Below are 6,565 nucleotides of genomic sequence, written 5' to 3'. Positions count from 1 at the left end.
CAACGTGCATCACGTCGATCGAAGAGCGGACCTCTAGGTCTTTCCAGTAGGGTAGGTCCCAAAATATAGATTTCTTCTTCCACATGGGTGCGTGATTCTCAGCGTCATTCGGAACAGCTAGTCCGCCGGGACCCTTTCCAAAGATTACGTGTAAATCATTGACCATAGCAAGTACGTGATCACCGGTACGCATGGCGGGCTTCTTCCGGTGATCTGCCTCGCCTTTGAAATGCTTGCCTTTCTTTCGACATTGATGGTTGGTCGGAAGAAATCGACGATGGCCTAGGTACACATTCTTCCTATAGCTTCCCAGGTATATACTATCGGTGTCAAGTAAACAGTGCGTGCATGTGTGGTATCCCTTGTTTGTCTGTCCTGAAAGGTAACTGAGAGAGGGCCAATCGATGGTCACGAACAGCAACGCCTTTAGGTCAAATTCCTCCTTTTTGTGCTCATCCCACGTACGTACACCGTTTCCATTCCACAGCTGTAAAAGTTCTTCAACTAATGGCCTTAGGTACACATCAATGTCGTTGCCGGGTTGCTTAGGGCCTTGGATGAGAATTGGCATCATAATGAACTTCCGCTTCATGCACATCCAAGGAGGAAGGTTATACATACATAGAGTCACGGGCCAGGTGCTGTGATTGCTGCTCTGCTCCCCGAAAGGATTAATGCCATCCGCGCTTAAAGCAAACCATACGTTCCTTGGGTCCTTTGCAAACTCATCCCAGTACTTTCTCTCAATTTTTCTCCACTGCGACCCGTCAGCAGGTGCTCTCAACTTCCCGTCTTTCTTATGGTCATCACTGTGCCATCGCATCAACTTGGCATGCTCTCCATTTCTGAACAGACGTTTCAACCATGGTATTATAGGAGCATACCACATCACCTTCGCAGGAACCCTCTTCCTGGGAGGCTCGCCGTCAACATCACCAGGGTCATCTCGTCTGATCTTATACCGCAATGCACCGCATACCGGCCATGCGTGCAGATCCTTGTATGCACCACGGTAGAGGATGCAGTCATTAGGGCATGCATGTATCTTCTCCACCTCCAATCCTAGAGGGCATGCGACCTTCTTTGCTGCGTATGTACTGTCGGGCAATTTGTTATCCTTTGGAAGCTTCTTCTTCATTATTTTTAGTAGCTTCTCAAATCCTTTATTAGGCACAACATTCTCTGCCTTCCACTGCAGCAATTCCAGTACGGTACTGACTTTGTGTTGCCATCTTTGCAATTGGGGTACAACTCTTTTTTGTGATCCTCTAACATGCGATCGAACTTCAGCTTCTCCTTTTGACTTTCGCATTGCGTCCTTGAATCGACAATGACCTGGCGAAGATCATCATCATCGCGCACATCGTCTGGTTCCTCTTGATCTTCAGCAGCTTCGCCCGTTGCAGCACCATCGTGCACATCGTCTGGTTCCTCTTGATGTTCAGTAGCATCACCGTATTCAGGGGGCACATAGTTGTCATCGTACTCTTCTTCTTCGCCGTCTTCCATCATAACCCCTATTTCTCCGTGCCTCGTCCAAACATTATAGTGTGGCATGAAACCCTTGTAAAGTAGGTGGGTGTGAAGGATTTTCCGGTCAGAGTAAGACTTCGTATTCCAAGCCTCGGTATGAATGGCATATTTTCTAATCTTTCTAATCTTCAAGCGCATTGCATCCATCTTGATCTTGTGATCATCGACGACATCCGCAACATGCAACTCCAATATCATCTTCTCCTCCTCAAGTTTTTTTATTTTTTCCTTCAAGAAATTGTTTTCTTCTTCAACTAAATTTAACCTCTCGACAATAAGGTCGGTTGGAATTTCCGGTTCAACAACCTCCTAGATAAATAAAATCTATGTCGCGTTGGTCGGCATAATTTTCATAAACAATAAATGAACCAATAGTTACGAAAAGATAATATATACCACATCCGAATCATAGACAGGACGAGGGCCGACGGGGGCGGATACCAAAACCATCGCACTATATAAGATGCAATAATAAAAGTAAGAAAATAATACAAGTATCTATCTAAACATACAAGTAAGAATATTTTTCCTTTCAGAAAGAAGATAAGAACAAGAGGCTCACCACGTGGTGCCGGCGATGAGATCGGCGCGGGTGATCGACGGCGGTGAAGACCGGGACAGAGCGTGACGGACCGCTAAACCTAGACAAATATTGAGGAAAATGGAGCTTGGAGGTCGAGCTTGGAGAGAAGAAAGCTTAAGTAGTGTGGCTCGGGCATTCCATCGAACACCTTGTGTGCATAGGAGGTGAGCTAGAGCACCACCAAGCCCTCTCCCCTCGGCTAAGACAAAAAACAGAGCGGTGTGCTCTACTCTTACGCGGGGGGTATATATAGGCACATCATTGGTCCCGGTTGGTGGCATGAACCGGGACTAAAGGGCAGCCTTTGGTCCCGGTTCAAGCCACCAACCGGGACCAATGGTGGTGGGCCAGGAGCGAGGCCCATTGGTTCTGGTTCGTCCCACCAACCGGGAGCAAAAGGGCCAGACGAACTGGGACCAATGGCCCACGTGGCCCGGCCGGCCCCCGGGCTCACGAACCGGGACAAATACCTCCATTGGTCCCAGTTCATGGCAGAACCGGGACTAATGGGCTGAATCGGCCTGGGCCATTGCCCCCTTTTCTACTAGTTGCTTTTTTACGTGTCAGCTATGTGGGTTCTGCTCTTTGCGCCGCTGCATCCCCGCATATCATCAGCCCGCAAATCTCAAATCCAACATAATTCAACAATTGAAAACAAACTTAATTATTCAAATCAAACATAAAACAATAATCATCCTCATTACAAATAATTATTCAAATCACCATAGCAAACCTAAAATAACGCAATACAAAACTTGTCATGAATACAAATACAAATGAATAGAAAAATTAGTGCATGCGGATAAAATACAAAGGTGCTATCTAAAAAAGTGCATACGGATTACCACCATCTCAGCCACTAACAGTGGGCCCCTTCATGTGGCATGCATAGGGATACGACTGGATACCGTAGAAAGCACCGTATATGAATAAGAGGACAAGTTAGATGACCAGAAACACATATTTTACAAATTTATGCACTAAACTAAACGTTGTGTGCAAGTTATGTGACTTCTAATGTATTTACCTCATTAGGAAACCCACGTGAAATTCCTAATAACGTGTTTTGGTGCAAAATAATGCTCTAGCAGATCTGCTATATGTCTCTGCATTATCATAATTTAAGCTACATATATTTAGATGTTATGGAGGTCTAGTATGGAACTCCATATCCAAGTGCCACAGCCAAAGGAAAGTTTCAATTTCTTTATCGTCGCACAACGCGCGGGAATGAAACATCCCATCCCCCCACACATCACCCGCTACGGGCACACGACCATTTTAATGCCACACGTGTTCCCTCCAATTCTCGTGGCGGCCCGTTGGATGGCCACCGCACGACATGTTCTTTTGAAAGTGCAACTAATCCTTGGGTGGTTCTGGTAATTAATAACAACATACAAGTCATTGATATAATGCTCATTGAAAATAGATTTCAGAGCAAATCAATCATTGACATGGCAATAACTAGTGATTATGGACCCCTCAGAATGCTAAGGTCAAAGATTGGCAAAGCTCCAAGACTCTACATTTTTGGTTAAGTGATCCAAGATCACATTGAGTCCATAAGAAAGCAATACTATTCAAAAGCGATGAGGTTTTGATCATGACTCAACTGCTCAAGTGCTTAGTGATATTGCTCCAAAGTCCATCTCGGTACCACCGAAATGTTCCCGTCTGGACCCACCGAGATGACCCCATGCCAAACCCTAACATTTCGGTACAACCGATATGGATCTTGGTCTCACCGAGATGGCCTGATCAAGTTTCTGTTGTGAAGTTGTTTCATTTCGGAATTACTGAGTTGAAACGATCGGAACTACCGAAATGAGGTCTTGCCCTAGCCACTGCACTTCGTTCACACTGAATCGTTCTATTCGGTCTCACCGAAAATTCTAACGGTCAAGTGTTTTGCATTAGTCGATCTCACCTTTCATGTCGGTGTCACCGAGTTGGGTGAAAGACTTAGAATGGTTGGATTCTTGGTGCTGCCTACACTAGTAGAAAAAGGGTCAAACGTGAAGCACATTAGTGCCGGTTTGTATTAGAGCCGGCACAAATGTATACATTAGTGCCGGTTCCAACGGCTAGCCGGGCCGCTCTCATTAGTACCGGTTCGTGGCTAACCTTTAGCACCGGTTCGTGCCACGAACCGGTACTAATGAGGGTGGTGGCAGGATGTTGTCAGTCTGGGCCCCCTCCAGCATCTTTAGTACCGGTTCGTGCCACGAACCGGTACTATAGGTCCTCCTGCATATAAACCCTTCGTCCAGCTCGCTCTGTTCTTCCCCCTTTCCCCTCTCCTCTCCTCTCTGATCTTCCTCTTCCCCTCGAGCTCATCACACATTTTGCCCAAAATTTGTCAAGATTTGAAGGCCCCCATCCATTCAAGTGATCACAAAGGTTAGCAACTTTGTCCTTTCATCTCTCATTGCTAGATTAGCTCTTGCAATGCTTTATATAGTTATTAATTTGTGAGTTTAGTAATTTGGGAGGAAATATATATATGTGCTAGTATTTGATTTATATGCAATTTGAGGTCAAAAATAACACTTAGTTTGCATATGTAGGTGTGGTTTACTTAGTGCCTTCTAAATCTCCGTCGTAACCACCGTCGATCGCCCGCACCGTCCCGTCGCCGGCACCACCTTGTGGTGAGCCTCTTGTTCATGAAATTTTATATAAAAAATTGATGTTTGTGTGATTTGGATATATAGTTAATCATGTAATAATTATCTTACCCGTACGTTGTTTGTTATACATAGTGTCATGGTTTTGATATCCGTCCCTGTCGGCCCTCGTCCTTGTTATGATTCGGATGTGGTATATTCTCTTTTAAAACTATTTGTTACATTTCGTGTTTATGACAAATTATGCCCATCAAGTTGACATAGATATTTTTATCTAGGAGGTATGTGAACCGGAAATTCCAACCGACCCTATTGTCGAGAGGTTAAATTTAGTTGAAAGAGAAAACGAGTACTTGAAAGAAAAATTGAAAAGAATTGAGGGGGAGAAGATGGAATTGGAGTTGCATGTTGCCGATGTCGTCGATGATCACAAGATTAAGATGTACTAAAACATGTCTAGGTACATCTATATTTTGACAAATGGAAGACATGCAGCCATGCCAATTTCATTTAATTTACAGAGGCCGGCGAATACACAAAAATTTCTTGTCAAGTGGTGCGAGGCTGACGCTGAATCCCAATAACCCCCTGCTCTATTCTGTTCTGTTGTCTGCTGCATACCGCATCAGCATTGCAGCACAAAGCCCTCAAATTAGGAAGCAGGCGTGTATCGTGCCCGCCCAAATGAGAGGAACACCTACAGGCACCATCTGTTGAGAGGAACAAGTCAGTGCCAAACACGACAGATGAGAGCCGAGTTGTACTAGTAGGGATTTTTTTTAAAACTTTTTTTGGAAAATAAAAGAGAGCAAGTAATGTGCCGCCTGCTGACCTTGGAAATTTGAACAAGAAAGCCACCGCACGACTCCTTCAACATACTTGTGCTTCATTTACCGTAGTAGTAATTAGCTTGTACTCCCTCTGTAAACAAATATAAGAGTGTTTACATTACTAGTTTAGTAATCTAAACGCTCTTATATTTCTTTACGGAGGGAGTACGTACGTATTGAAGACCAAGTGCAACATTCACTAGTGCACTGTAACCAACTTGGTCTGCATAATTCGAGTAATCAACTATTCTTGGGTCACACAATGATGAACAAGCTGGAATAATAGGTAACTCCTCGGAAATGTAATTGGTGTAACAGCCAGTCATTCGTTACCTTACCTTACAGCCAAGAAGGATCAATCACTGTAATATAATTGGTGTGAAACCTCAGCCTGTGCCATCTCTGCACAAGATGCATGGTACCACACAATGCTTTCGATTGGTTCTCCGCACCAGCATAACCAAAACACTCGTCGTTGCTTCAAACATGCTGCACTCCGTCAAGAATTTGTCCTATAAGAATAACTCTGCTACTCAGGAGGGAGGCCTAAATTTTCCTACCAAGCTTACAATGTTTCAGTGCACAACACACCTATTTGAGCATTATATTAGGTAGTAGGGAAAACCCAAAAATGAAATGAGAACAAAGTGTCAAGTACATACTGACCTTTCAGCATATCAACACAGACAATTGCCCTGTTCACTTCTGTTTGTTTGTTTGTTTGTTTGTTTAGATACGAGAGCTATGTATGTTCTGAATCAGCTGTGGAATTCGCTGCAAGGATGAATGCCAGCCAATGAAACCTAAACCTGTCTAAATGCAATCTCCCTGCAAGATTGTACGTACCTGGGTACATTACTGTTCTTTTCTGTGAGTAGTAGCTGGGTACAATAGTCAGAGTACTCTGCCCCAGCATAAACTAAGAGCATCTCCAACAGCCGCGCTATAGCACCGCGCGCAAAAAACCTGTTTGCGCGCGCGCTGCGGCA

General features: G+C 44.4%; 1 long non-coding RNA gene across 1 annotated transcript; it reads right to left on the bottom strand.

Annotated features, from left to right (window-relative positions):
• Positions 1-5,187: 5,187 nt before the first annotated feature.
• On the bottom strand, positions 5,188-6,565 carry LOC123117903 (uncharacterized). The gene is made up of 4 exons (XR_006457556.1): positions 5,915-6,565; positions 5,750-5,799; positions 5,579-5,667; positions 5,188-5,456 (listed from the first exon to the last, which is right to left on the bottom strand). It is a non-coding gene; the product is annotated as an uncharacterized lncRNA (long non-coding RNA).

The sequence above is a fragment of the Triticum aestivum genome, chromosome 5B, assembly GCF_018294505.1.
Source record: "Triticum aestivum cultivar Chinese Spring chromosome 5B, IWGSC CS RefSeq v2.1, whole genome shotgun sequence".
NCBI classification, from domain to species: Eukaryota; Viridiplantae; Streptophyta; class Magnoliopsida; order Poales; family Poaceae; genus Triticum; species Triticum aestivum.
The sequence above is the reverse complement of the archived record's forward strand: the minus strand, read 5'-3'. Positions and strand labels throughout refer to the sequence as shown.